General features: G+C 43.8%; 1 long non-coding RNA gene across 1 annotated transcript; it reads left to right on the top strand.

Annotated features, from left to right (window-relative positions):
• Positions 1 to 422: 422 nt before the first annotated feature.
• LOC116071445 lies at positions 423 to 1,031 on the top strand. The gene is made up of 2 exons (XR_004110898.1): positions 423 to 715; positions 798 to 1,031. It is a non-coding gene; the product is annotated as an uncharacterized LOC116071445 (long non-coding RNA).
• The last annotated feature ends 8,379 nt before the right edge of the window (positions 1,032 to 9,410 follow it).

The following is a 9,410-nucleotide window of genomic DNA, read 5'->3' as shown; positions in this document are numbered from 1 at the left end:
TAACCAAATCTACTCTGGCTGTCCCGTGTTGCTGCAAGGAGCCGATAAGGGAGTATATGACTGGGCAAAACCAGAACAAAGGATTAGTCTCCTCTAAAGGATCTGATGGTTATGTCTTTCATAATTTCCCAGCTATAGAGAAGAAAGGAGCCTTGCATCGGGAGAAGCTTGGAATCCTCTGGAGGGCGTTGTCAGCAAGCTGTGGGAGAGGAAGAGAAAGGAATGTGCAGGAGGAACAAAGGTTGGCCTGGTGGGTAGATAAAGGCTCTTGTGAAATCTCCAGGAGTTGTCCTCAGAAGAATAGATGAAAAGGCAAGGGGGAGGGGAGGCTGGAGGTGCAGCTCAGTGGTGGAGTGCATCCGTGTGCTAGAGAGGAAAAACTGGAAAAGCTGTCTGGGCAGGAGGTGTGGAGGTGGCGAGTCTCTGTCCCCAGTAGTTAATCTTCCATGGTTATTCGATGAGACGCTTGGGGAGAGGCTTTTAAGACGACTGCACTTCTCCCCTTGGTTAGGTAAGTGAGTTCCAGAGTGAGCCTGCCCCTGTGCTCAGGAGAGAAACCAGACAAGGTCAGAGGAACCTGGATTCCGAGCAACTTCTCAGGCCTGATAGCCGATCAAAGCACCATCTCAGGCTATCTTTGCTTGGGCCTCAACAACATGGCACTCCCTGGAACCCGAGAATATAATACAGTTTTCGTGGTAAAGGAGATTTGCAGGTATGATTACATACCTTAAGATGGGATTATTATTCTGGATTTTAAGAGCAATGGACTGTATCTAAGCAATGGAATCTTTCAGGGAAGAGAACCTATCCCAGCGACGTGGGAATCTGAAGTGTAGCCAGAGAAGGGTCAGAAGGATTCTGAAGGCGGAAGGGGCTGTGAGCTGTGGGACTTGGAGGTCTCGAGTAGCCGGAGAAAGTGCAGATACACATTCTTTGGAACTCTCATCCTGCGGAAGAGCGCCTCCTGCAATCTGTTGGATTTTAGCCCAGTGACATTTATTTTGAATTTCTATTCTACAGAACAGTAAGACTTTTGAAAAAAATGTATTGTTTTAAGCCACTAAGTTTGTAGAGTTTGTTATAGTAGCAATAGAAACACACACACACACACATACATACACACACACACACACACATGCGAGTATCTAAGGAGGATGAAAGCTTAAGAAAAACCAGAGAATTATACACTTTTACTTTTGGTTTTTGGCTTTAATTAATTAACTAATTTTGGAATTTCTCCTTTTATTGAAAATAGATTATTTTCTCAAATAATATACCATGATTATGGCTTTCTCTTCTTCTCCTCCTCCTAAGCCCTCCCCACTTACCTTCCCAGCTGGATCTATTCCTTTTTTGTTGTTCATTAGAAAACAAAGAGACCTTTAAGGGATAGTAATAAAATATAATAAGATAAACCCAAAGCTAACATCGGAATAGGACAAAACACAAAACAGAAGAAAAGAGCTCTCTACAAACATAAATAAATAAATAAAAACATAAAAAATAGACCCACTTGTTATTTGCATACTCAGAATCTCATAAAATCATTAAACTGCCCAGGTGTGGCCAGGTGTACACACACTATTTTTTTATTTTTTCAAGACAGGGTTTCTCTGTTGTAGCCGTGGCTACAACACTCTGTAGACCAGTCTGGCCTTGAACTCAGAAATCCGCCAGCCTCTGCCTTCCAAGTGCTGGGATTAAAGGTGTGCACCACCACCACCCGGCCCACACTCTTAATCCTAGCATTCAGGAGGCAGAGTAAAGCAGATCTCTGAATTTGAAGCCAGTTAGTCTACATGAGTTGCAGGACAGCCAGGGCTACACAGAAACACTGCCTCAAAAAACCAAAAGCAATAAAATAAAGACAAAAACAAGAAACTGGAAACCATAGTATATATGCAAAGGACCTGGGTGGGGGGGAGACAAAATAAAACAAAAATAAAAAACGAGGTAAAATTTTTTTAAAAAGAGGAAAAGCCCCAAAGAGTACATTATGGACAAGGACCCTCCAAGGATGCTCTGGGGCTGTTTTGTATTGGCCGTCTACTGCTGCCACGTGGCCTACCCTGAAGAGAGGTTTATTTCCCCAATGAAACTCCCTCCGAGGAAACAATTTTCATTTTTATTTGCAAAGTGGTTATCAATTAGAGGTAGCTGCTGGTTTTCAGATGGGCCATGTGTCCATTTCTCCTTTCAGCTCTATGACCCCATCTGGTGTATCCCATGACTGTTGCTTCAGTCTCTGTGAGTTCATGAGTAAAGGGCCTGTTGATTTAGAGCCTTGTTTTCTTGGTGTCCTCCATCCCTTCTGGCTCTTACATTCTTTCTGCTTCCTCCTCTGAGAGTTTACTGAGCTCCAAGGAGAGGATGTGAAGAAGACATCTCACTTAGGGTTGAGCATTCCAAGGTTACTCACTCTCACACTGTCTGGCTGTGGGTCTCTGTCCTATCTTGTTCTCTATCTGCTGCAGGAGGAAGCTTCTCTGATGACAACTGAGCAGGGCACAAGTCTATCAAACAGAGCAGAATGTCATTAGAAGTAATTTCATTGCTACATTTTTTCCCCTTAGTGATAGTATTTGGTTTTACCTTAGGTCCCTAAGCAATCCAGTCTCTGGTTGTTGCATCCAAGCACTGTTGTGTATGGGTTCCATGTCATGGTGTAGGCCTTAAGTCAAGTCATATATTGGTTGGTTACTCCCATAAGCCTTGTGCCATTTATTGCCCTACATATGTTGCAGGCAAGACACTATTGTAGATCAAAAGTTTGTGGCTGCCTTGGTGTTTCTCTTCTGCTAGTTTACCAAAGTTGCTAGAATGTTGGAGTGAAGGCTCTTTGTAGACACCGCCTCAACTTCTCCATAGTCAATGAGTTGTGTAGGTATTGCCTTCAGCAATGGGGCCTTGCCTTCAGTTTTGTGGAGAGCAACCTATAGTTTCAGCAACAGCCTGGGTTTTTTGGGGGGTTCCCATGAAACTCCTTGGCCAACAATTCAGTTAGGTGTAACCCAGTCCTAGTATTGGAAGATTCGTTTGGTGATAAGAGATAGCCAGTTCAGACTCTGTCTCCCCAGAACTTGGTGATCTTATCTAGATTCCCTTCGTATATGCATATATTTTAGGAATTTTCTATTGTATTAGTTTTCCATACTACCACTCAAATGCCCCTTGATTTAGCTGCCTCTCATTTTATTCCACCCCTCATCTCCCTCTTCCCACTTCTCTTTATTCTTTCATTCCAGTTCCCCCATCTCCCATAACTATGTATTCTTTCTTTACTCTGTACCTACCTGTTGCTCTTCAGAGTGTAGCTTGGTTATCACTGACTTATCAGCTGATATCCACATATAAGTGAATATATATCATATTTGTCTTTCTGGGTCTAGATTACCTCACTTGGGATGATTTATTCTAGCTCCATCCATTTACCCACAAATGTTGTCATTTTTTTTTAAACAGCTAAGTAATATAATACTCTACTGTGTTAATGTACCAGAGTTTCTTTATCCGTTCTTGTTGAGGGGTATCTAGCTTTTATTTTTCCCCCAATTTCTGGCTATGATCAATAGAGTAACAATGAACCCTGATCATGGTTGAGCAAGTGTCTTTATGGTTTATGCCCAAGATAGATCTGGATCTTGAGGTAGATCTATTCCCATCTTTCTGAGGGACTATCACACTGATTTCCACAGAAAGTGCACAGTTTTCACTCCCACCAGCAATGGATAAGTGTTCCCCTCACTCCACATCTTCACCAGCATGAGCTCTCACTTCTTTTTATTGATCTTAGCCATTCTGACAGGTGGATGTTGAAATCTCAGAGTAGTTTTGATTTGCATTTCCAGGTGGCTAAGGAGTGTTGAGCATTTCTTTAAGTGTTTGTCAGGCTTTATTGAATTTCCTCTTGAGAATTCTGTTTAGGTCTGTGCCCCATTTTAAAATTGGTTTGTTTACTTGATACCTAGATATATATGATATTAATCCTCTATCAGATGCATAGTTGGTAACAGAATATTTCCCCATTTTCCAGGCTGACACTTTGTCTGAACGACAATATGCTTTGCAGAGCAGGAGCTTCTCGGTTTCAGGAGGTCCCATGCATTTGTTGTTGATCTTAGTTTCTGAGCTGGTTGTCTTCTGTTCAAAGAGTTTTTTCTCGTGCAAATGAGTTCAAAGCTATTCCTCATGTTCTCTTCTACCAGGTCCAGTGTATCTGGTTTTGTATTGAGGTTTTCGATTCCTTTGGGGTTGAGTTTGTGCAGGGTGATAAGTATGGATCTATTTGCAGTCTTCTTCATGCAGACATCCAGTTTGACTCCTTTGGGGTTGAGTTTGTGCAGGGTGATAAGTATGGATCTATTTGCAGTCTTCTTCATGCAGACATCCAGTTTGATGAGCGCTGTTGGTTGAAGGTGCTGTGTTTTTCTCTCCATGTGTGTTTCTGCACCCCCTCTTTTTTAAAATAGAAAAAGGAGTGTCCACAAGTGTGTGGATTTATGTCTGGGTCTTCAATTTGATTCCATGGATCAGCATGTCTGCTTTTGTGTCCACATCATGCTATTTTTATTACTATAGCTTTGTAGGATGACTTGAAGCTGGGGATAGTAAAATCCTCATTAGCTCTTTTATTATTCAGGATTGTTGTCACTACACTGCAGTCCGGGGTTCTTTTTCTGTTGTATCAGGCAGGCCTGGAGCTCAGCGGTGGAAAGAGGCTGGGCTGACACTCTTTGGCAGTCTTTTTCATTCTGTGTAAATCCACCAGGTGGAGCCCTCACCACACAGTTGAATCTATTTCCTGGAACAAGCTTTACTTTCAGGGATTTTTAACTCCTCTCTTCACACTTCCCAATCCACCAACCCTGTGAAACTGTTACTTGACTAAAGGCCTGTGGGGAAATTTATGAAGTGGCCTTGTTTTGATCACTCATCTGGCACCTTTCAGGTTAGAACACACAAGTTGCTACAGGCACTGTGGTTTGCTTACTGTAACTTCTAACCTCTCAGGGATACCCAAGGCAGCTGACCACCAGCCAGTGTTTCCCCAGAGCCCACCATTTAACTTCAGTGGATGACTCCCTAACCTATGTATGCTACTATGTTCTCTGCCTTGGTCTTCTCCAATCTCTCTCCTTCAGTTTATACTCACTAACTCACTCATTCATTCATTTCCATCATCATCATTATCATATGTAACGCTTTTACAGTGTATCAATTTTCATGCTAGAAAAAAAGAACAAGACCGGAGGTGAGGGGATAGCCCTGTGTAGTAAAAATATTTAACAATCTGTCCCCGGGGCTCCTTCCCAACCTTCAGACCATTTATGAACCTGGACGAAAGACACACACAGCCTTTATATTTTTAAATAACCTTAGTTGTCACAATAGCTGAGCAGCAGCCTTCCCTCCGTGCTGTTAGAATCTACCTTCCTATTAAAAATCCAAGTTATTACTTACTATGTTTATCTGGGTTGCTCTTAGCTCCAATTGACTAGCCATGCATTTATGGCTCAGCTGTTCCATGGCTCTCCTTTCTCCTGCACATTCCTCTTCCAGGCCAGCTTCTGAAACCTCAACCCCACCAATGTCTCCTCTACCCATTGGCTGTTGGCATCTTTATTTACCAATCACAATTAACTGGGGACTGGGTCACAGGGGCTAAATGCATGCTCCAGGTTTTGGGGGCTCACACTTAGCATTACAATAGACAATAAAAGACAAAACCTCAACAGCCTGTCAATAAAGTGCTTGTGAACTTGAGTTTGATCCTCAGAACCCATGTAAAAATGCCAGGCATATTGATATGTGTATGTTTATAATCTCACTACTGGAGAGGTAGAGATAGGCAGGAGGAACCCGGGGGCTTGCTGGCCAGGTAGCTGAGCCTACTTGATCAGTGAGAGACCCCATCTAAAAAAAACGAGGTGGTGAGCATCAAGGTTATCTTCTGGACTCCGCACACATGTGCACACATATCAGCCCCTGTCATTCCAACGTAAGGACAGTGATTGACCAGGGAGGAAAGGTGGTGGTGGTAGGAGGGCACCTGGCTAGAGGGGATATTTGACCATAAAGTAGAGATAACGCCTCTATGACTCTATGAAAGCGTATGACTCTCATGAAAGAGCAAAGACCGTGGGGGGAGAGGTGAGATGTCAGGTCATTGTATGGACCTAATGTGGCCTTAGATGTGGCAAGCAGAAAATTTCCTTTCCAAAGAGGTTTGAGTCTAACCCAGGAAGTCCAGGTTTAAATTCACAGTCATCTGGGGTTATAGTTGGCCCACCATACCTGTGGTTGTGCAGTATGCATCAACGCAACTGATAGCCGACAGAGCCACGGAGTTACGGCACTGCCAGGTTTGTATCGGTACATGTAGATTTTTTTCTTGTCATCTTCTCTAAGTGATACAGTTTAACAACTGCTCTCACAATGTATTAGTGTAAATAATTATAGTTACTTGTCTGTTGCTGTGACAAAATGTGACAAAGCAAAGTCAAGGAGGATGGGTTTACTTTGTCTCAGTTTGAGGGGACAGGCCATCATGGTGGGCAAGCCATGGTGGCAGGAGCTTGAGGCAGCTTGTGTATCACATCTGCTGTCAGAAAACAGGGAGAGATGAATGCTGGCGCTCAGCTAGCTTTCTGCTTTTTATGCAGCCTGAAGTTACAGGCTGTGGAGTGGTGCTGGGCCCTGGTATGATGGGTCTTCCCACTTCAGTTAACCTAATCTAGAAACCCTCTCACTGACATGACCAGAGGCTTGTCTCCTCAACCACTCAGGATTCTGTTGACTTGATGCTCCCATTAGTCATCACAATAATCTAGAGATAGTTTAAAGAATACAGGAGGATATAGGCTACATGGGATTATTGTTGTATGTAAGAAATTTGAGCACCAGAAGATGTTCCAGGTTCTAGGAGGAGCCCCGATACCACCTTCCCTGGATGACTTAAATGTTTTCCTTTTGTCTTAATGTGTCAATGTTTGTACTTTTATTTTACTTTTGGTGTTTTAAAGACAAGGCCTAGAGCTCACTATTCAATAGCTTAGAATTCACTATGTTGTCCAGGCTGATCTTGAATTCACAGCAATTCTCCTGCCTCAGCTTCCTTAGTCTTGGGATTACAGGCACAAGCCATCATACCTGACTTCGTGCTTTTATAAATCACTTCCTCTGTGTGATCAGGAAGACCTGCTAGGTGTCTTCCCTCACCCCCACATAATGTTTTTATTGATTCTCTGCAAGTTTCACATCATGCATCTCAATCACAATCTCTTCTCAGTCTTTCCATGTCTGTCCCCATTGTGGTCTTCCTCCCCAAAGAAGTAAAAAATAAAAAGAAGAAGAAAAAGAAAGGAAGGAAGGAAGAAAGAAGAAAAGGAAGACAAGAACGCCAAGACCACTTTGTTCTATCTGTATACTCACTGATGCATGGTCAGACTCTCAGTGAACTGCCCCTTAGATAGAACTGAGTCCTTCCCATCCCACACCTCAGCTAGAGGGCATCCATTCTATGGAGCTACTCTTTAGCATCTCTTCATACTTTTAAAGGGTTGTTTTCGATGGCTTACTGTCTAGGTAGTTACTTTTTGTTGCTGTTGTTGGGAGTTTGGGGGAGGGTTGTTGAGGGGGAACAGGAGTTGTCACAGGAGCCTTCTGTGTCCCGCCCCTCAACTGTGCATCTTCAGTCATAGATATGACAGCAAAAGTTGCCTCCTTGCTCTTCACAGTCAATTGGATCATAGATCATGGATTTTCAGAGTTTCTAGGGACAGCACAGACCTGGAACATGATCTTCTGCTGCAGTAGGACCACAGACCCAGACAAGGCCCTTGGAAGCTTCCTGGACCATGGATGTCAACATGGGTTCTGGTAGCAACATGGCCTGTAGACCACCACGTGGGTTCAGGCTGAAGCACAGATCATGGACTTCCACATGATCCTCGGTGGTTAACATGGGTTAAGGACATTAACCCAGATCCCAGCTGCAGTGGGGCCTTGGACCCAGTCCCCAGCATGGCATGTCTGAGAAGGACAAGGGCTGGCTTACCTGGCTGCAGACTCTAATGCCTCCCAGAGAGATGTTTTAGTGTAAATACCAAAAGGGGACAAAAACAGGTAAGAGGGGGTGGACAAAAGAAGGCAGAATTTGTAAAATGTTATAAACTGAATATGGGGAGTGTGGTAAGGTATGCCTTTTGGCTGTCTAGTTGGATTTCCTCATTCTCTGCTTCCTGCCTCTAGGGTGGCCAGATGCCCCCCAGTACACTGGCTTGAAGGATGAAGCACAGTCTGGCACAGTCTGGTAAGGGTGGGGTTCTGTAGGATTCCTGTCCTGCTGGGAGGAAGGATGCTTCTCTAAAGATGAAGGACTTCTCTGATAGTCTTCTGTAAAACTTTTTGCTTACCTTAATTCGGGGTGGGCTTGTATACATACAGCATACATAACACCTTATTCTGGGTGAACCAGGGGTACCTATCAACCTTGGAGAGTGGGAAGGAATTTTCAGAGTAACTGAAAATCATTGGCTAGAGTTTAAAAGGTCTGTGAATGCCTCATTTGTATGGAGAGGCATTCCAGGAATCTCAGGTACTCGCTGGGCAGGTTCTTATGAGGGAAAAAGAGGAAGTTTGTAGGTCTGCCAAGGACTACTCAACCTTCCCAGGGTAAAGGGTGTGGGGAGTTGGGATCCACAGACAAGGTTAGAAAAGGGGAAGCCCTGCTGGTGAATTTTCTGTGGAGCTCAGAGGAGCTATTCGGTCCTGGTATCCTGCGACCTTAATTAGCAAGGTTTCCCCACAGGGAGGAGCAGAGAGAGGTGTGAGACTTCATGGGTCCCTTTCTTCACCTGAGTGGTTGGTACCATGGTGATGCCTTTGGCTCAGGAGAGTAATATTTTAAGTTAGAGACCAGTGTGATGTACAGGCCACAAGGTAGAATGACTCAGAGCAGCGTAAATCAGGGAAAATGGAGGCTGTTGGAAACAGAGAAGAGTTCAGGGAAGTAGTGACCATTAACACAACCAAAGGGCAAGAAGAAAGAAGATTGAAAAGGTCCATGACTAGTGACATTTAAAAGCGCCTTGAAAGTCTGCTTCTGCAATGGTGAGGATAATGGAAGATTAAAAATGCGCCATGGTCCCCATTCTCCTTTCCAAAGCGTTACAGCATCAAACAGAAGGCTGTGGATCGGTGGGGAGAGATGTGGGAACTTGGACTTATTCTTTTTACTATAGTGAGGATTGAATGCTTGCCTGACAGAGGAGCCATAGCCAGTGGTAGGAAGAGACAGAATACAAAACATTTATAAAGTAAAGAGCCAGAGGAAAGTTGATAGTATGAGCTCCAGGCACACCGTTCACGAACTCCCGCAGAAAACTTCAGTTGGTTGTAACTCTCAA

This window comes from Mastomys coucha, unplaced genomic scaffold (genome assembly GCF_008632895.1).
Source record: "Mastomys coucha isolate ucsf_1 unplaced genomic scaffold, UCSF_Mcou_1 pScaffold22, whole genome shotgun sequence".
In the NCBI taxonomy this organism is placed as follows: domain Eukaryota; kingdom Metazoa; phylum Chordata; class Mammalia; order Rodentia; family Muridae; genus Mastomys; species Mastomys coucha.
Note: the sequence above shows the minus strand (reverse complement) of the source record. Positions and strands in the feature narration are given on the sequence as shown.